Source organism: Ambystoma mexicanum, chromosome 1p (assembly GCF_040938575.1).
Source record: "Ambystoma mexicanum isolate Mex_15411 chromosome 1p, UKY_AmexF1_1, whole genome shotgun sequence".
NCBI lineage: Eukaryota > Metazoa > Chordata > Amphibia > Caudata > Ambystomatidae > Ambystoma > Ambystoma mexicanum.
The window spans coordinates 784,205,974-784,227,896 of NC_090921.1; the positions used below are offsets into that span (position 1 = coordinate 784,205,974).

Here is a 21,923-nt window from a genome sequence, read left to right on the forward strand (position 1 = left end):
ACTCTCAAATGAGGCACTGGCTTACGAACCCAATGGTCAGGTCAGCAATCACCAGGGATCTTATGCCCTTTGAACGGTTCGTAACAAAGGACACAGGGGACAGGCATTTGGTAGGAGCGTTATATGGGATTATAGCAGAAGGGCAAGGAGCCAGGCATGGCACTATATGGAGCAGTGGGAAACTACAGTGTGGCAGCCGCTGGAGGGGGAACTTTGGATTCAGTTATTGGCAGATATCCCCAAGCTCACACGGGCAAATCGGATTCAGAAGATGTGGCTTAAGATAATGGTCCAATGGCATCTCACCCAAGAAAAACTACATAAATTCTGTCCAGCGCTCTGCTGGAGGTGATTTGGGGAACTGGGATTGTGGAAGCATATCTGGTGGGAATGACCAATCAAACAGCCTTATTGAGACATGATCCGTGTAGCAATGGACAGTATTTTTGGAAGTCAGATGCCGGACAACATAGGGATGGCCAACCTGGGAAGGGGTGAGGTTCTGGAAAATCTACCCTTGAAAGTTCAAACATCCTTATAGTGGCGGCACACAAACAGAAACAAAAAGCTGCCCCAGAGAACACGAATGGGTTAGTAAAATCTGGAATTTTGTGGCACTGGTGTGGGTGACCAAGGGGATGACCAAAGGTTTCTCTCGGACTGGGACATTGTGCTGCATCACCTGCAGCGGGGCTCGCAGGCTGGTGTGAGTACTCGCTCCACTTGGGGAGGACGCCTTCACAGGAAGCTCGGAGGAGATATGGCTGAAGTTTCTAGGGGAGGCGAGGAATATGGTGGGGGGGTCTCAAACAGTGCAAGAGTCCATACACCGGCTGTCGAGAGAGCTAGCCACTCACAGAAACTTGGGACTGGGAGCCATCTACAGAGTTTATGGACTCGGCGGGTGGCAGCTTGGCGGGAGGGGACAAGGGCTGGGTGCATCGTTGTTACATGTGTTGGGATCGAGAGGGGGATTACATGTGTTCTTATTGTTGAAAATGCCAATAAATTTAAAACATTTTAAAAAGTGCATTGTTACTGTGCTGACCTCAACAGCCAAAATCAGCTCTCTGGCCCCGCACAAACACACATTGTTTGACTCAACATTCACTTGCTTATTCACACACAGCCTTCACTCACTCATTGCATGAGAGGATCCAAATTGACCTTCCCATACATTTTATATCCCCCTGCACCGGTTCCAAATAGACAAAGGGAAATGTTTTTCACCCGTGCTTTGAAAAGTGCACTTCCTTTGAAAAATCGGGATTTACTTGAAAATGCCCAGAACCCCTTTCCACCCTCTGCCTTGCACAATTGTGGATTTGGTGGGAAAAGAGCACTTCAGTGTGCACAACTATGATGCACACATTTAAATGTCATTTGTGCATGGTTCACTGCCTTTTTGGTGCAAGTGAAGTGAATGAGCATCCCATCAGTTGCACCAAACACGTTTTGAAATTCGTGGCACAATGGTTATACCTACTGATCACTTCTTTACGCTGTACGTTCACTTCAGAGACTGTGGTTTGCGGTGTCAGAGGGGTATTAGGAATGGAAAAGAACACAAAGGAAGGAAAGGGTGTGTAGTATCTGAGAACAAAGTTAAGCGAGCCAGCATGCAGGGACCACACAGGAGTCAGTCGGGTACAAATAGGAAAGGTGCTTCATTGCTTGGATCTCAAAGTAGAAGGTTACAAGGGAGAGATAAGGCTAGGCATCCTTCTAGTACTGGTTCCCATCTCCAAGTCCCCCAACCACCCTCTCTAGAATCCCACCACACGCCACATTCTACATTCCCTCTGACATTCCTTAGGTCGCTGACCCACACAGACAGCTAGGAATCATTCACTCAGCACACAACCATGCCAGGTAAACATGCCAGACACCACAAGGTGTTTAGGGTTTTAACTGTTTCTGCAGTCATTAACCCCAGATTTGCTCATGAGCAGGTATTGTGTTAAATACCATTAGCTCCAGAGCAGATACTCTGACTGGAATTGTTAGCCCCAGAGTACGTACCATCTTTCTCACAGAGTAGGTATTGTGTCTGTGGTTATAAGCCACAGGACAGGTATTCTGTCATATGTAACGGATTAGCAGGCACTGTATCAAATGTAATGTGTTCCAGGGCAGGAACTGTGTCTGGAATCGGTATCCGAGATCCATTATTGTGTCTGTAATTATTTGCCCCAGGGCAGGCATTGTCAGATGTAGCTGATGAGCAAGTCCCTACTGTATCGGAAGTCGCTCCAGAGCAGGCATTGCGTCTGCGCTCATTCGCTCCAGCAAGAGGATGTGATGGGCCTTTACCATTACCGCTAGAGAAGGTACTGCCTGCTGTTATTCATCGGCGTGTTGTTTCTGTGTCTGCAGCCATTAGACTTAGAACAGACACTGAGCCTGCAGTTATTATCCACAGAAGGTTCATTAGACTCAGAGAAAGTACCGGATCTTCACTGCAGCCATTAGCCCTGGGAAATCATTACTTTCAGAGTAGGCACTGGAATTGGAGACAGTAGACGTCTGCAATCATTAGCCAGGGCAAGTATTTATATATACATGTATAGTCATTTACACCAGACCAACGTCTGTCTAGTAGCTGCACAACAGTTACTTTGTCTGCGAGCATTCTATAACCTGAACTGTACAGTAAATTAGCTTCGGGGCAGCTACTGTGTCTTCAATACCAACAGGCTGTGCTGTAATTACAAAACCATAGGTTTAGAAAGTCACGTACTCACAATTTTTTATTTCAACATGTGATGAGTACAACGAATTACAGCTTCAGCTGCAGCCTCTAACTTAAAGGTGCATTTCAAGAGGTTGCAAATTAACTCCTCATACCAATATAACAACAGAAGGATACCAACGATCTCATTTGATGGATGCTAAAAGAAATGTAGATAACTCATTATACGAGCTGAATCACATGCACTCACCTGAGGCTGCCTGGAAACTAAATTAATGCGTTTGCTAAAGGGAGACCAAATGTTGCTTTCATTATCGATTGAAACACATGTTTAAAGTTCCTATGAGACCCAATAGCATTGTGTTTGTTTAAAAGTTTGCCGACACTTTCTGAAATGCCTTTCGGCGTCATGACGTTTCACGTGTTTCTGAAATGCCTTTCAGGCGTTGACGTTGTCACGTAGGACGTGTACGTGCCTAGGAAGAGAATCATACTGACCACATGGCGGAAGGACGACTTTATGTCATGGAAAGCATGTATATTTTGTTTTTTCTGTTATAATTTTGGTTGCTGTAACAGCGGCTCTTTGTGTGTCTTCTTGGCTGGTAAGTCGTATCCCCGCCCCCAAACAGAAGTGATTTATGGCCGTGCAATGCACGCCGAAGAAATTTCAGGGCTCATGTTTTCTGCAAATTCGACTGTCCTCAAATCGGATTTATTTTTTGCGTAAGCGTACATGCATTTTTTTATTATCTCCAAATAGCAGTGGCTTTTTGCTGTATTCACGAGCTTTCTACAAAACTGCACAGCATATGTGCATCCCATCTTTCTTCAACCTTATCTGTGCAGCACGGCTTTCACTGTTTTAAAAGCAAAACTCACCCAGTTGGAAATTAGCCCTATGTCATCCCATTTTTACCATAGCCGCATGTTTGCTTCTTTTTCTGCACTACTGCACAGGCTCAGGCAGGCTTGGAGCCCTCCTGCGCAAGGGGTGATATATATGCCGCCACCGGAGTGGGGCACGAGCGCGGCTGCATTCCGGGGCTCTGGATAAAGAGCAGCAGCTGTGACGGCGTGACCATGACATTCTCTTGCCATGATTTCTGTAACTTTACTGCCTTTGCGAGGTGAGAGCTTCTAATTTGAACATTGCAGAGAGATGGGCTTAACTTTACCACTCAGTAGTGCCAGGGAATGCGTTGAGCTGTGCAGGCCAGATTTCGTACTACAAGATGTCTTTCTTTATTGCTCCATCCCCCACCCCCTGGCATTTCTTCCGCTATCTGTCTGTATAGTCTGAAACGCTAGTGCAGAGCTGCGAAACGGAAGTGGCAGACCTCTGGTTCACCCTATGATAAAATGGCCTGTCGCCTGCTCCAAAAATGATGCAGACATTCCATCTGCGCCAAGAAATGTGCCCACTCCCATGAGCGGGTCTCGTGAATCCATGCCTTTTTTAAAAACAACTATTTTGCTGTGGGTTTAGGTAGCGCAATTTTAAGGAGTTGCAATCAGAGATTTTAATCCCATTTTTCAGGCTGTTCCTTTCTCTTGCCAGGTTTGGGGGGTACTGAAAGTTCATGTCTCATTGAGTAGTTGCATTAACCGTGAACTGTGTACTCTCCTGGTTTCCCAGCGTTGGCTCCTGCTTATTAGCTGATGCCTAAAGACCCAAGAGCTGGTTGTAGCCCCTGCTCACCTACTCTTAATTTTAAAGTCGTAGGTAGACCCATGTATCCTTGACTGTTCGTTTTCATTGCAGCAGCTTTGCTCCAAGCATTAGTGAATCAACATAACCACCTGTGTCCCAGCAAGAAAAAGCCAGTGAAGCAAGTCCCAGTCACGCAGGCAGGTAATAATTTATTTTCCCTATGTACCATTGGTTTGAATAGAAGTGCTGAAGGTTTAGATCAGCCCTGTGCAATGTGAATCCAGTTGTGGTTTTCGACGCCAATCTGTGGCTTAGACCAGTATTGTAAGGGGCTCCCCCCGCCCAAGCTTTTCACATGGTTTGTTTAAGCCTTTTCATGTGGTGTTTGCCATTTTAACTTTTGTCGTTTTTGGAGGCACTTTTCATTTTTTTAAAACTTGAAATGGTTTTTATAAACTGATTCAGGCTTCTTTTTGTGATGGATTGTTTCCTAATGCCCAAAGATGGAAGGAATCTCAAACGAAGAGCAGACAGAGAGGTGGAAACAGACAAAAGAAATGAAAAAACACAGAAATATGACTCTTATTTGGACTTTGGGTTCACATGGATCGCATTTGCTGGATAAGTGAAGCCACAGTGTGTGGTTTGTGGCGCGACATTAGCAAATGACAGCCTGAAGCCAACAACAGTAAGGTGGCATTTGGAAAAAAAAATACCGATTTATCAAAAAAGACCAGGGATTTCTTTGTACGGCAGCTGCAAGGCATTAAAAAGGAAAAAGACACTGTTAAAATTTGACCTCATCACCTACTTTGAAAGCCAACATCTGGGCAAAAACAAAAAGCCTTTTACAGATGCTGAGAAAGTGATTCTGCCAATAATTCTCACTGTTAACCAGGTAATGCTTGGTGACAGTGCAGCAGAGAAATGTAAATGTATCCCTATGTCTGACACCGCAATTATCTGCCGCATCACTGACCTGTCCTCTGATATCAGCACAGAATTGATATTGCGCTTGAAATGCAGTTGGGTGAGGCCAATGACATTTCAAAGGAAGCTCATTTGATTGCGTATGTGAGGTACTGCTATGCTATGGAAAGAAATATTGGAGGATTTCTTATGTTGTAAACCAATTCAGGGCAGAGCAAATGCATCTGAACTCTTTGGCATTGCTAACTTCCTAAGTTCCCACTGCGTAAAGTGGGAGGCATGTATTGGCATTTGCATGGATGGTGCTCCTTCAATTTGTGGTGCTAGAGCTAGGTTAAAAGCAAATGTGTTGGCAGTAGCTCCACATATGTTGGGGACACACTGCATGAAAGACTGGGAATCTTTGGCTGTGTGCGATAAGGGGAATGAACTCGGAGTTGGTGACTTTGGTTGTAAAGATTGTACATTTTATTATGATTCACCCCACAAGAACCTCTCTGTGCAGAAATGAGAGCTGAACGTGATGATGCTTTGTTGTTTCACACAGAGGTCGGGGGAAAGGTTTTAAATCGCATTTATGAACTCTGGAACAAAGTGAGACATTTTCTCCTGGGTTTAGACCAGATGAAAGAAGAGCCTCTGTGTGATTCATGCTGGCTTGTACTGTTAGCTTACCTTGGTGACATCCTTGAAAAGCTACATTTTTGAAATGTCTCTCTGCAAAGCACAAACTACATCATTTGCTATGAACGCATAAATAGCATTAAAGAAGAAGCTGGAGCTTTGGAGGAGGAGGGTTGATGTCTGCATTACTGATGCATTTCCATTATTAGCAGATGGTATAATCTTTCATGTGCTGCTGAACTAATAGGAAACCATCTCAGACTCCGTCTCAGTCGTTTCCAGAGAACTTTTGTAACATCAATGACTGGGTGGTACAGCCTTTCCCAACAGAAGTAGGGGCCACCTCCCCAATGCACCTTCATGAGGACCTAATGGAGCTTCAAAGTGACCACCTACTGTAGAGCCAATTCAAAGAATTTTGTTTGGCTGGATTTTTGCAAAATGTTTCTGTGCAGTCAATGTACTGTTACCTTTCAGCACCTCGTACCTTTGCGAAATTGTATTCTTAGCACTTGCAGCCCTAAAGACTAAATATTGGTCAAAGCTGGGGAATATTTGAACCCAATAGTGACTGTCTGGCTGCTGAAAGACAGGCCTGTCCTTCACAATAGTTCTACCAATATGCCACTGTCCAACTTGCAAGTGGCGCCAGTATTGCTAGTTGTCAAATCGTTACTGTAGGACATCAATATTGGCTGTTTTTTCTTTTGGGGGGAAATAAATATCCAACACTACTTTTAGTCAAGTCCTCTGTATTGTAGCAAAACATTCTGAATGTTGTATTAACACGTGTCCTCTAATCTATTTTATTGCAAGCAATGATTTTGGCACCCATACCTCAATTTGGGGCACCATCTACACCAGCGCACGATAACTGATGCACATTTTGCAATCCATATTTACAGAGGGAAACCCAAACCTGTTATATTTTTCTTAGGGGGGTTGAGGTCAAAAAGACCACTGCTGTAGAGTGACTGCTATAAAGAACATGTTTAAAAGAAAAAAGGCGGAAAACCGAATTGCTGTCTTGCTGGCACCGTCATATGTTAACATATATTTTGATTGCTAGTTTGGAAGAGCACGTAGACCCTCCCCGGTCCCTAGGGGACGGTACACGTTCAGGCTTCAATGGTGGCAGCTTAATGCATTCAACTAGCTTTGCAAAATCCCTGGTTGCTTTTTTTTTTAAACTGGCCCATTATACATTTGTGTGCGGTGCCCTTGTGTGCGACATTGCTATGTGTACGGTACGGTGCATATACAACTCATACACATGAATGCACTGTCAGTGGGTGTGAGTGCTTTACTGTGATGGAAAGAGTCGCATGGGCCCAGCGATACTCAAGATGTGACTCGGTCATCTGCTTAAGAACATTGCAGTGTTGCGTAGCCCCTGTGAGAATGTGTCTTATCATATATAAACGGGCACAGTAGTGCTGTGCTTGTAATAAATTGCCCAGACAGCTGCATGCCTGCTGGCATGTTTTTCCCTTGTGTGAGGATTGTTGATGTGTGGCACGTGGGAAGCATGTGTGACTTTCACAGCATCTTCAATATTGCTTCATTCTGAAGCATGGTGCCTCTAAATATGGCCTACATGATTTCTCTTATGCTATTGGGTGTTTGTAGAGCGCTTTTTACCATTGGTACGATCTCAAAGCACTATGGGTTGGATGCCCTTGGGGACCGTAGTCCAGGTCACAGCATGTGTGCAGCTAGACTGAGTTGTGGGTAGCTGCATGGGGAGGGCGAGAGGGAAAGCGACAAGGAGTACAAGAATAAGTAAAAATGAAACCAATGGGACGATGGGATTGCGCTTAAAGGTAGTCACTTACTCCAGTGTACAGCCCAAGCAAAACTTCTGTTGTATTGATAGTCGCATTAAGTTTTAACTTGCCTTTTTCGTACCCGCAGCCAATGAGCAGTGTATTAAGACACACTAATTAAAACCTATTATGATGCAGAGGATCTAATTCAGCATTTAAGAAGAAAGCATAGGAGGAAAAGCAGCTACTGGTGGAATCTGGCATCAGTGAAGTGCTGGAAAACATAGTGTTGTGTGAACTACAAGAAGAAGATGCAGTGAAAAAAAATGAATTTTCTTTTGAAAGCTGATTGGTGGAAACAAACTATTCCCAAACTTAATTATGGTTGTTCAGAGTTATGTTCACAAAAGCTGGAAAACCTAGTCTTTTGGCTGGGATGGCTAGTGTTCTTCATTCCTGCCTCACAACTCGCCTCTGGACAATTGAAAGACACAGCAGTATATCGGCATATATATTGTTGCTGTTCCCAAATAAGTAGCTGTGCAACAACTAGAAAATATTGGACTATCAACAGGACTGTCAACAGTTAATGTCTGCTACAAATGTTTGTTGGACAGATCTAATTAAACAAGCTCAACTCTATCACCACGTCTTCTCAACAGTGTGTCCTGGTTACAGTATGATGATCATGCCTGTATAATTATGTTCCCACACACATGCTCAATCATTCAGATTACGTATCCGGAACATCCCCACAACCGGGTTTGGTTGCTAAATTAGCCCATGCTACCAATCAACAAAGTAATTGTAGCTGACGTGCTGCTGTGTGAAACTGAAGATGTAAGTGCTCTTGTGCGTAGAACTATATAGTTGATATGGTGAATTTGTAGTTGGTGCCAACTCGTAAATGGTACATTTTATTGTGTGCTATTGTCTATGATTTCTGTTGGGGTCAGCAAAATTTGGGTGTGGTGAATGGTCGAACTAATTGTTAGCTGCTCATAGTGATATTGGGTGAAGTGACTGTCGGCAGTCTGTCATGCATGTAGACCTTTAACGGATTCTGTTTAGGTCACAAAGTGTGTATTTTAGTGCAGTGATTTGTGATTGTGGGAGTTTATTGGGTGTGATGCCATGTTAGCTAGAGATGAGAAATGAAATGAGGGAGTTTACAGGTTGGTTTGTGACATTGTGGGATGGATTTGTAGTTTTGTACACTAAATCAGTGAATTTAGTTAACAAAATGTGGGTGCTCTAGCATAGAAGGCAAAGATGGAAAGTGACGGCTGCAAATTCCCTTGAGGTTTTCCAGTGCACTAAATAAGTCTAACTAGTGCACCCTACAGTAATACCACCTGTTTTACACACAAGGGATACATCCTGGGGAAATCAAAGCCATTTTCCTAAATCTTTTGGAAGCATCATGAAATAACTCCTGAAGTTATCTGCAATAATCATTCACATGGAACCATCCTGGCGTAATCCCCACCCATCCTGAAGTTGTAGTGGGGTCATCCTGGAGTAATACAAGATCATCACTGGAAGTAATCAAAACTCATCCTGGAGTAGTTTCTGTGATAACTCTAGAGTCATCTTATTGAAATATTTTGGCCAATACACATACTTCAGGGTGGTTTTCGGATGATCTCCCTGAACTAGCCATGGATGAATCTAGAATGGAGTCACTGAATGACTCTAGAAGGATTCCAGGAAGATCTTCCTTTTTGATTTTGGCACACGCTGCTGCCACTCACGGGTGCTATCTGCTGGCGCACATGCCACCGCAGCTCCGGGATGATCCTTGCTGTCTGGCTGCTGCTCCCCCCACAAACGCTGCTCCTTGACCATGAAAATCCTCCATCCGGAAATAATGCAAAATTATTTCCAGCTCCTTGGCTTTCACCACAGGACAGCTCTGCCAGGAAGAAAGGTAATGCTGCCCCTGCCGCCAGCCTTCCTTTATCCCTCCCAAGGACCAAAGGGTCCTTGGCTGCCATCCCGGCCCCAGAGACTTCCTTTGTTCTTGCGGGTTTGCAGTCCCTTTTTTTTAAATATATATATATATTTTTTTTTTTCTTTCAGCCTTAGTTGCCCACTCCTCCGTAGTTTAACCAGAACAGGACTGCAAGACTTATCCTTGGCCTCAAGCCCAGGGATCGCATCTCTCCAGGACTGAAATCCCTACACTGGCTCCCAGTGGCTGCGAGGATTAAGTTCAAAACCCTTTGCATTGTCCACAAGGCCGCCTGGGGCCGCATTACCTTCAACTCTCTCTTCCCAAATATCTTCCTTCTCGCGCTCATCCGCCTCCAACTCCCTCAGGGTCAGTCGCTTCTCCAAGCAACAGGTTGATGGTAGATCTCTCTCTTCAGCAGGGGCCTCCCTCTGGAACAGCCTTCCTGCCTCTCTGAAACTTGAGGAGAACCATCTCTGGTTCCGGAAGCACCTCAAAACCTTCCTCTTTGCCTCCGCCTTCTCTCCCTCTATCCCCTGCTGAATTCGTGGATGAAACTGCACTGGTCACCTGGCCACCCTCTCTGATGTTGGGGCCAGGCCCTGCCAGCTGCACATCTGCACTGCCTCCCTGGCAACCCCCTGGACTGTTTTCTGCACCCCTACAGTCCCCCTACCAGCGCTTATGTCTGCACTTACCCCGCACTTGCCATCAGCTGGCCGTTTTATTATCTTATTTATTATATTATCCTTGTACTGCACTTTCCCCTAGCCCCTCCCCCACGCACTTTCCCTCTCCCTCCTTCCCTGCACTTGCGCGATTTGAATGACACCTGGCCTAGTAGGATCGTTGTCTGTGCTCCTTTTGTTCCCCCTCCCTTGCCTCGTCGCGCCTTGAAACACTTGTATATAGGCGCATTATAAATGCCATATCATATCCTCTGTTTTGGGGCTCACTGCCTGATTTCAAAGGCTTCCACCCCTCCGAACCCCAGAAAGGGAGAAAGCCAAGGTATGGCTATCCTTGTGCCGAGGGGACCCAGTCGGCTGCACTGCCATGCCTATCCCACACCTACATAAAAGCCCAAACTGTTGGCTTCACCAATGCTTGTGATTGTAAGTACTGATTTTCCATACTAATGTAAGACACAGAGGTGAAGGATTATTCTTTCTCTCTTTACTTAAAACTTGAGCAGCATATAACAGTTACAACTCGTACATAAAATATTCCACAATTAAAAAAAATTCCCAGATTTTTTGTGTAGTCCGTTTTTTGTTTGTTTATATGTCCATGCAACCACGTGACATGTCACGTTATGCTCCTTTTTCCTATTTCTTTGTCTCCAACTTTACTTTTGTGCCCCAACTGGTAAACGCTGCCTGATTCTCAATGTTGTTCCTGCTCATGTTCCTGTTTTGTTCTCCTCTGTTCCTTTAGTAATCAAAAAAACAAGCTGAGTCTAGCTGTAGTAGGGTGGGTAATCGTTAATTCACCATTAAATTGTACCACTTTAGCAGATCATTGCGTCACAATTCTGCTACAATTTACCAACAACAATACCAAACAACATTACATTTCCTTATAACGATTACTTGGGTGGGATAATCCTTCGCCTCTGTGTCTTTAATAGAATCTTCTTTCTATAACGTTGGTATGGAAAATCGGTATTCTATGTCTAGACCGAAGGCTCGGATTATGCTTGTTTTAAAGCTTACCTACCACCAACGCAGACATCTCCTCTATTGGTCTGAAATAGAATTGCTTAAATGTTGACTCCTTAGACCAGTCTTCTGCCCTGTAGGATGTCCTCCAACCTATCTCCTGCATTATAAGCCTTAGATGCCATAGCTCCCCTAATGGAAAGCGCCCTGTACTTGCCAATGTCAATGCCTGCATGTAGCATGCACCATCTAACCCATCTGGCTAGGGTTGCCACTGCAACGTCTTCCAATGGTTTCCTCAGTGATAAACAGTTGTCACTCCTGCGGGCCTAAGTGTATTTGTCGTTTCTTCGTATTTTTTCAGACACTGGACTGGGCATAACTTAGGCTGGTCCGGAAAAGCTGAGTATGACGCTGTTTTGATACCCGTTTTAGTTCTCTTGTTAATGTGAAATGTGACCCTGAAGGGGTGAATGACTTCTTATCTAATTCTAGTGCTCTTAAGTCTGATATTCTATTGCAGGATATGAGGCACAGCAGTGTGGTCAGCTTTCCCACTATTACTTTTCCTTGTCAAGTGGTCATCTGGCCAGTCGATGAACATATTCAGGACTATGTTCACGTCCCATGTCTGAGTGTATTTGGGTAACAGTGGTCTTAAAAGTCTCACTGCTCTAAGGAGTCTACATATAAGTGAGTGTTCTCCCCCCGCTACGTACTCTATCTTCGGGTAGACGGCAGATATGGCTGACCTACACGCATTTACCGTTCTATATGCCTTCCCCCTGAGCTGCCAACGCTGTCAAGAAGTTTACATTCTACATGACATCTGCTCTATTGAGATGTATATTCCGTTCCACACACCAGCTAGTCCACCTTGCCCAGGCCAATCTGTAGGCCTTTCTGGTACCTGATGCCCACGCTTCCTAGATATATTTTGCAGCATCCCTCGAAGTCCTGGCTTCTGCCACGTTGTCTGGAAATTGCCCATGCGATCAGCCTCAATTCCCCTTCCTGGTTCAGTGGGTGATACTCTCCCACTGGATTCTGAATCAGTTCTTTGAACTGTGGTAACACTAAAGGATTGTCAATTGACAGTTTGAGAAGGTCTGGGAACCATACCTGACTCCTCAAGTCTGGTGTTATTAGAATTACCGTCACCTACTGTCTCCTGACCTGTGCTATTGTCCTCAGAATCATTGCGAATGGGGGAAACACAACCCCCAGGTTTGTAAGAATGCATCTGTTGCCTCTACTGCTGGAGCGGGCCTCCAGCTGAAAAATCGCTCCAGTTGAGTGCTCAGCCTGCATGCAAACAGATCGGTCCTGCATGGACTTCTCCTTTCCCTCAAGGACGCAAATCCTGTCCTGTTCGGTCTCTGGCATCTCTCTGGTGTCTTGAATTCCAGCCAGCCACTTTGTTCTGCAGGCCTGGGAGATATTCTGCCATGATGCTGATGTTGTTTTCCAGGCACATGTGCCAGAAATCTTTTGCCAGCTCCACTAACATCCTGGACTTTGTCCTGCCTAGCCTATTTATGTACCGTACTGCTGGGACGTTGTCAATCTTTAGTAGTACACAACAGTTCACCCTGTTTTCAGTCCCACAAATGACCCGGTAGTAGCTCCAGACAATTGATGTGGAGCTCCAGCTCCTTGCGTGATCACCTGCCTCCCGCTGTGATCTCTCTGCAACGGGCTCCCCAGCCCCAGCAGCTGGCATCCGATTCTATGATGAGGTCCGGGGATCAGCCAGATATCGCTCTCCCGTTCCAGGCCTCCATGTGTCTAAACCACCACCATAGCTCCATCCTCGCTTCAGCAGAGTTTGGTACCTTTTGTTCGTACGATAACCCTTTTCTCAGGTGTTGGATCTTCAGGCATTGAATAGCCCTGAAATGCAATGGTCCCAGGAAGATTTCCTGACTAGATGATGCTAGTCTTCCCACTAGTCTGGCCAACTCGTTAACATTGAGCTGATCTCTTTCTTGATCACATTCACTTTGTCTATCGGAAGACTGAGTGCGGCTGTTTTTGTGTCCCCTACGAAGCCTAGGAACTCTTCTTCACTGCTTCCAACACAGATTTTTCCCCATTTATCAAATATCTTTGCTCTTGTAATAATTGGATTGTCTTCTCTGCATGTTCTACCAGTCTCTTCCGGTCTGATCAGGCAAAAGTCTTCTAAATATATTATCAGTCTGATGCCTTGCTCCCTGAGGTGCCCCACTACTGTCCGCATTAATTTCGTGAAGGCCCAAGGGGTTGATGCTAGACCAAATGGGAGGCATGTGAATTCCCACTTCTGGCCTCCCCACCAAAACCGTAGAAACCTTCGATACTGGGATCGTCAGATATGCATCTTTGAGATCTATCCTGATCAGTCTTCCCTCTGTAACACGTCCCTTAGAAGATTGATGCCATCCATCTTGAAATGACTGTATACTATGAATTTGTTCAGACTTCTCAAGTTTATTACCAGTCTGTTTCTTTTGGCCCTTCATATTGCTCACCAACCTGTTGAAGGAGTCGGACCAGAACAATGGTGCCTTTCTTTTCTAGCTCTATCTCCTTTCTAATAGCCCTTTGTCTTGTAAGAGGAGAACCGGCTGGCCGAGCGGTCCCTTCCTCTGCCAGCCCTACCCAAAACCTTGCGGCCAAAGACTCTCTTCAGTTATGCCTGCGCCTTATCTAGCACAGCGTATTTGCAAACTTCGCCATTTCCTTAATAAATGCATCTCCGAACAGTTTTCCTCGATTGATTCTGCAGTCGCTAGTTCGCTCATTTTGAGGTCTATCTTGACAAGGATGGAACTCGTCGCTCAGTTGTTAGGGCGTTATTAGCATTGCAGGGATATTGTTCTTTGTGCACAGCCCGCTAAGATTTCTGTCTACTTTTTGTTTCCGGATGTCTTGCTTCCTCTGCCATCTGCCACATTTTTGCCAACGGGCCTAGGACATCTAGGAGTTTATCCTAGCTTGATATCCAGGATCTATCCCCTTCTTGATGCCCATGCCGTAGCTCCCCATGAATGATGGCATCTTCATCAATTTCCTGTGTTTCTGCCATGTTCTCCGGCACCTGGGGCAGAATGCCGTAGTTTGCTCCTGGCTTTTTAGACAGGGTGCTACGGATTGTCTTTTTTAAATATATTTAGCAATCTTGGTGGGGGGCTCACACTCTGCCGACCTGGAATCTATGAGACAGTCTCCTCACTCATTTCCTCTCCCTCTCTCTGTCTTTTTCTGTAATGGCAGTCTTAGGCTTCTCTGGAGGGCTTGGGGAGGATGTATTACGCTCTCCTGGGCATTCCTCGGACGTCTCATCTCATTCCTCCTCTTCTACGTCTTGTGCACTCTGTGCCTCTCCTCTCCCATGACCTCACTTTCATTTGACCACCTTTCCTCTTGTGTGAGGGGGTGTGTGGGATCAGTTGCTGCAGACCTTTTGGGCTTTCTTTCTTCCCCCTTGACCTTCTCGGTATCTCTCCGGGGCTTCTCCCCTTAGGTCCTCCATCCCTTGGAAGAAAGTAATAAGGTCTTCCACCAAACTCCTACTTCGTGATAATCCCCCCCCAAACATTCTCTTGGTACACACTGTACTGCTTAGCCTTTGTTGAATGCTGTCCACTGCCTGCTAGTATGGGGCTCTTCACATTCTTCATGGGAGTTGTGCATTGTAATGCCGGTGGGTTCTTTGCAGGGATCTTGCGCCTGCTCCCGTCTCACAGCTGCATCTAAGGGGGTCGGGGCTAATCAATGTTCCAGTTTAACTTGGGTCAGCACCCAAATAACCGTGCTGCTGCCTCTTTAGATGAACTCAGGGGAATTCACTTCCACCTACTTGTTCCTTGTCAGTATTTCTTTATTAGCCACTAGGTGGCGTGCTTTGTTTCAATTTCTGCTGCCCTTCGTGTCAGCTAAGAGCAGATTATGCTCTGTTGTGCTGCTGCACGTTCCTGATGCGGTTCTGGCCTTGATGTCAGAATAATTTTGTTTGTTTCACGGAGCGCTGTTACCTTGCTCCTTCTTTATTTGTACTACCACTACTGAGCACCAGACCCTCAAACAATCCCGCAACGCTCAGTGTCGTTTCCATAAAGCCGTGCCCGGAGGATGTTGGTCCTGCTGGAGCCTTGGACCCTGTCACGGGTTTGTTTTGTATTTAATGCTCCTCTAATGATTGCGGATATGCTCCGCCAAGGTCCGAGCACACTTTCCATACATATAAATCCTTTTCAACACTTTTAGCCCTCATTACACTTAAGATCAATTATAATTCTAACGTACTTATCTGGCTGCCTGAGCAGCAAAGAAAGAAGAAGGGCACATAAATGTGGAGGAAGATAAGGGGCATAGTGTGGCATGATTGGTTTGAAGTGTCATGTGGGTTCATGGACATATAAACGAAAAAGACTATCTGGGAAAGGTAGTTTTATTTTAATATGAATTGTAACTGTTATATGCTGCTCGAGTTTTAAGTAAAGAGAAAAAGCATAATACGATCCGCTGGTCTTGACATAGAATAGTCTGTTCCACCTGCCAGTCCCAATTCATCTGTCTCTCTGGGGTGGAATTTAATTTATTATTTGCGCATTTTGCTCCACCTTTTGAAAGGGGTAATTGGGTTATGGGGGAATTGACTAAATGACCTATCGTCCTATTGAATCACGTTTCACCCGAGAGACCCGCCCAACACGGCCTTGAAGTACCATACTCTACCGTCGGCCCAAGGCAAATGTGACGATTTCTTCGTCAGGTCCGCAATCTTTGACACAGTGCCGTACCACCTCCAGCTGCTAAGTATTTATCTATGCCACGAGAGGTTCTGCGTTTCTCCATTGGCACAGAGAGGTGGCATTGCAGGTCATGATAAATCAACACGGACGCGGCAGTGCGAGCTAGCATGCTCGTCACAATACCTAAATATTTTCAATTGTAAAAGAGCAGCGAAAATAAAACGGTGCATCTGACAGCACAAGCAGGTATTTCAACTGGCAACAATTCACTAGCCCACAACAAAGCGCTATAAGCAGGAGGGATTAGGTATCTGCGGTCATACATTTCTGGAGAGGTATATAGTTTGATAACACATTTGCGCTTGTTTTGATCATTTAATGTGATCCTTCTCTAACATTTGAAGTGCTTTTGCTTTGAGTCATTGAATAATATGCACATCCCAAGGCCGCTTCTTGTGCCATGAATCTGTCGTATAATTCAGACAAGGAATGTGGGTGAATGGTACTTTATCACAGGGATTGTTTCTTAATTGCACAACAGAAGGGTTGCTGAAATCCCTAACAGAAATTACAGCCAAACCTCTAAAGATTCCTGTCGGAGACAGGGGGGACATTTAATTTGAAATGAATTAAATGCTTTGTAGCAGTTGCTACATCTAGTTGCCCTTCTATATCAAGCTTTCTGTGTTCCTGCCAAACCTACCCACTGAGTGCACCTAATGAGACTTTGCAGACAAGCCCACCTGAGTGATTCTTTCTGACACACTCGCCCCATGATCACTTCGGCAAGATCTTCAAGACCTCTACTTGCCATGACTCCCATCACACTTACTTTCATCTTCTACACAGTGTAAAGATACTGGCACAAACATTGCAGTTTCTTTGAGATTGGGTCATGGGGAAGTCCTCCAGAAAACAGCACTGTGCAGTGCACAAGATGGGGACAGAGCCAACTGTAGATATCTGCAGTCTCCACATGAGTTCAATGATGGGCACTCGGCCAGAAAATAATTGTGGATGGGGCAACGAATGGTGTGCTTAATATAAACTGGTGTGAAGGGGTTAAGAGAGCAGGTGGTTGGACAAGGGCTAATTTAGGGGGTATTTTATGCATATTGGTAAAGAGGGGGAGAAGTGGGAATGGATGAAGTGGGTGTGTGGGGGAAGAGGGGTTAACAGTTACTGGAGCTCTCCTGAGGTTTCCCAGTAGCTCTTGGTATCAGACACCAAAATGAGCACTGCGTGTTTTAATTTGATGTCTGACGTCCATGGGCCTCTTCCACTGCCCCCACCCTCCTCTTCTTGCAAAGCAAACAGTCAAATGCTATGTGCACGGTGAGAGGAGGTACTGCATCTGGGCTTGAAGAGGTTGCGGCAGTGTCCAAACAAGAAAAGTTAATGGGAAATATGTGCTGTGGCCATTGTCACCAAGAGGTGTTAATGGTGGCTGATTCGAAAGGGGTGGGGTGCATAAATCTGCATGTCATGTGAAACAAAGTTAGGGCTGTGATCGTTGCAGTCTCACTGTGTTTCTTTCAATGTATTTCGGTTAGCATTACTTTGCATGCCGATAATTGTAGGCTTTCAATCAGAATGGGGAAAATAAAGCTACAGCTATAATTGTTTTTTGATCAGCATGCATGAGTGTAGGAGAAAAAAAGACAATCCCTGTGAATCCCAGCTTGCAAGAAAATGGGTACATCAAGCGTTGGGTGTTGCTGTATATGTTGAAACTGATTTTTCTTTATTTAAAGATACTGAGTATTCTGTTTTATTGCAGTAGTACCCCAACTACTGCTCAAAAAACATGATTTGAGGGTTCTGTTAAAGCCTATATTTTATGAAACAAGAGTACAAATTGAGTAATTGGGTGGGAAAAGTGAGCAGTGGTTTGAGGAGCGCCATGGATGGGAGAACAAGTGATAGGGTTGACCCCCCCCCCCCCTCTACCTGTGTGCACAAACCAGGAGATCTACAGAGATCTGTTGGGAACCTATACTTCTGTTTTATGTTCAAATTCTGGCAGGGGATTTTCAACCTTTCAATACACTGCTGGAGCACTGTTTCTGCTACTAATTGGGCAAAACACCATACAATGTACAGGTACTTCGCAAACCCATGGAAAATTCCAGTATGTCTGAGAGCTGTACATGCAAGCCAGGCATGGTCCATTCGCCATGCAGCAAAATGACCTGCACAATTCCTGCAGCTACAGGCAGCAATGCTGTGAGCTGTTCTCTGTAATGCTGCCTTCTTCATAAAGGGCAGACTGATGGCAGGTCGCCACCCGTTTTGAATAAGTTGCCCCTTGCTACAACCATTCTCTCTTTGCTCAAAATGTTACTGGAATGATTCATATATTGCCTAGTAGGGTTGTTATATGATTCTTGCAGGTTTCAAGTCTTCGCTATAAAACTGGATGCTGTTTAGCCCTATGAGTTGCACTTTTTCTTTGCACATAACTTGATCACATGGTTTCCACGTGTTCATTTTTTCAATCTTGGCAATTATTTTGACATAAAAAAACATAAGTGTAGTCAACATAGTAGGCTTTGGCTTACCTTTCTTTGGGTGAATTCTGTGACCTGAATGTGAGCAATGTGCATGAATTGGGGATATGCTAAACGAGCAGTGGATTTGTTTTTGTTTGTTGACAAAGCAGAACATGATTTATGCCGAATTGTTTAAAAAACGTATAACACATTGATGGAAATACACTTCAGATTGTTTTTGCTCATGCAGCCCCGAAAGAAACACATTAACTACCCTTGTTGAAATCCTGGATGCAGATGTACCGTCCAATAAAAGGGAAAAGATATACCATTTTCACCCAGAGTGGGAACCCATTTCATTTCTTCCAGTAAAAAAATGTGCATCGTTAATCTTACAGTGCCCAAGAAAAACAAATAACTTTGGTAGGCATTTTGAAATATTGCACACAAGTTATGAAAATCATTTTCCCGAAGGAGGCTGTCTGCGATCCTAAAAAGTAGGTACATTAAACGCTGCAATGCAAATACTATTACAGAGGCATCCTTCAAAGTTTATAATTATTTGATGAAAAACAAATGTACTTTTACAGATGGTGCATTCGGGATGGGCGCAATGACTCCTGTGGCTTAGTCTGTTCTAAGAGATTTATAAAACTGTCTTGGAATTTGTCTGCCAATTCAGGTGTGCAAGTAGGTGCAAACACTATGACAAGGAGAGTATCTGTACTGTTGGTCAATATAATTGTCTATCTCTGTGAATCTGCCTTTTATGGGGAACTTCCTGAAATCAAAAAACTTGTATCCCGTCTGACAGCAGCTGGGTGCTGTTGCTGTTTCAAGCTACACACCAGACTACTGAGCACTGGTGGATAGCATGCAGTGTGTATTGTATTGTGCTTATAGAGCGCCAAAGCCCTCAGGCATCTAGGCGCTAAAGCAGGCAAACGTGGAACAAGACAAATAAAAAGCAGACCGGGGTATAGTTCTAGGCAAACAGCCTGGTCTTAAGAAGTTTCCTAAAGGTCAGATGGTGTAATATATGTTGCAAATTGTTTCCTACACTGACATGCTTGACACTTTTTAGAAGACCACTACTAAAAAAATAAAGAATGCAACAAAGATGTTTTTGTTTTGGAAGTTATTAATATGGTAAATGCATATGTTGTTCCTTTTTTATACAAAGAGCCAATAAACTTCCTCAAAGAATCTTGGTACACATTCTCATACTCGTGGACATCACCACCCCAGTAGCTCCCGCCTATTGGCCATTAACTGCAAGTAGCTCTTTCCCACGTAAAGGTTGGAGACCCCCTGTTTTAGTGGAAGTCAGAAGGGGCCATCTTGAGTGAGTGTGAAGGGAGAGCCTGGTGGGTCTGGAAGGAGCCGAGAATTTGGGTGAATGTGAAGGGAGAGTCTGGTGGGTCTGGAAGGAGCAGGGAATTTGGGTGCAGGTCTTAAGAGAAGGGAGAATTGTTGCAGGTCTGGTGGAAGGGGAGATTCAGGGTGCAGGTATGGTCAAAGGGGAGTATCTGGGTCTGGAGGGCGTGAGAGGAGAACCTGGGTGCAGATCTGGAGGGCAGGGTGAACCTGGGTTCAGGTCTGTAGGGGAGGATCTGGAGGAGGGAGGGGAGAATTGGGGTGTGTGGAGGGAATGAAGGGAGAGTGAATCTGGAGGGAGGGAGCATCTGGTAAAGGTCTGGAGGCAGGGAGGGGAGAATCTAGGTACGGGTCTTGAGAGGGGAGAATCACCGTATGATGATGGAGGTGAGAATCTGTTTTTGGGTCTGCTCAGAGGGGAGAATCTGGGTGTAGGCTTGGAGGGAGGTAGGGGATGTTTGAGTGGCAAGCTGGGTGAAGGTTGGCAGGGATGGGGCATCTTGGGTTGGGAGTAAACGGGCATCCGGTTGTGGAGGGAGGGACAGGGACATTGAGGTGTGAGCTGGTATCAGGGTGTGGAGGAAGGTGGTATCTGGGTGTGAGGGGGTATCAGAGTGGGTGTGGATGGTGGCAGGGGTCATCTGTGGGTATGGGAGGAGGGGGTTATCTGGGTGTAGGCATGAACGAAGGGAGTAGGGCATCTGGAGAGAGGGAGACACACAATTGGGAGTGGTCTGCTAAAACGAGGTCCGGAAAAGTAGCTGGAGTAAGTTAAGCCAGTGTTCTAGGGCACTGGTGATTCTGATGGCGGCAGTTGGTGTTGGGGGTTGATGGTGCTAATTTAGGGGCAAATCATATCAGACAGAGTAGGGTGACAGGCCCACTTCAAATACATTGTGTTATTTTCATTGGGACTCAACAGCATTGAGCCAGAATTTTTGGCTTCAATTCGAGATTATGGGTGCTGTTGGCGCCAGACTGGGGCCAAGTCAAGAAGCAACTGTGATAGCTTCAAATGTTGCAGTGTTGTTCAGCGGCGACAACAGATTGCCAGTTGAAGGCGGTTGGGATGGCAGGTGATGTTAGGTTGCAGCACTGGAAGACCTGCCGGTCTAGGGGTGAAATGCAGAAACTGGCCTTCGGCAGCAAGCAGGCACTCTTGTCTCTATACACAGTTTCTGGGTACTGCAGAATGGTCGACTTAAAATTTGAGAAACTGGTAAAAAGGCAGACTTTGTGGAGTTGGGAATGCTAGAAAGCTCTGCGATTATCTGATGCAGAGCTTCGGCGTCGAGCGGGAGTTGGACTTGCGGAAGAGGGCGATTGTTAAGCTTGGATGGCATTGAAGGTGCTTAAACCAGTGTTGAGGTGATTTGGACCAAGGGGATCCCTTCCTTGGTTCTTGGGTTGCTGAGAACCAGTCCAGGGTCTTGTGGGCAAGGTGAGTCCTTTCTTCTGCCCTTTCCAATCTGTAATGTTTTAGAGAGCACTTGCAGGGGTTTGCCCCCTCACCCCCAACGGGCAGGGTCCTGGTACCTGTGCCTCTGTTGCAGTTGGCCATGTCCATCCAGCTGGTCATCCCACATAGGCCATAGGTTTAGTTCAGGACAAGAGCTTTCCTCATGCTTGGAAGTTAGTATTCACCTCTTTGGCAGAGGACTTTGGAATAGACTGTATCCCCAGCTTGGAATTGCCTGCCTGGTTACCAGCATCTTGCTTGGAAGTCTCTGTCTTCAACTCTGTGGCAGAGGACCTGGAATTGACTGTATCCCATACAACATTCCAGTTGAATCATTCTTGTCTTGAAGTTCAAAGATGATCAACTAAGGGGATGGTCCCTCCTCTCCCTTAAAATAGGCAAAATACAACAGCCAGTTCGTCTAAAGCAAGCCTTTTGTCATTGCTCCAATCAAGGCTGCTGTAACGATTGTTTCTTTGCCTTTTGATGTCTTACCCTGAATGCATCGTCTGCTCCCTAAATCTCCTAGTTTAGGGAGCCTTAGCAGAATCCAAGATGATGGAACCCCTCTCTCG

At 45.3% G+C, this 21,923-nt stretch overlaps 1 protein-coding gene across 1 annotated transcript in view; it reads right to left on the reverse strand.

The window, feature by feature from the left end:
* The window catches only part of JTB (jumping translocation breakpoint), a 184,345-nt gene extending 181,242 nt beyond the window's left edge, over nucleotides 1-3,103 (reverse strand). Inside the window, exon 1 of the mRNA XM_069651547.1 lies at nucleotides 2,943-3,103. The gene's annotated coding sequence lies outside the window, so the exon portion shown is untranslated. The remainder of the gene's footprint in view (nucleotides 1-2,942) is intronic.
* Between the last annotated feature and the right edge of the window lie 18,820 nt (nucleotides 3,104-21,923).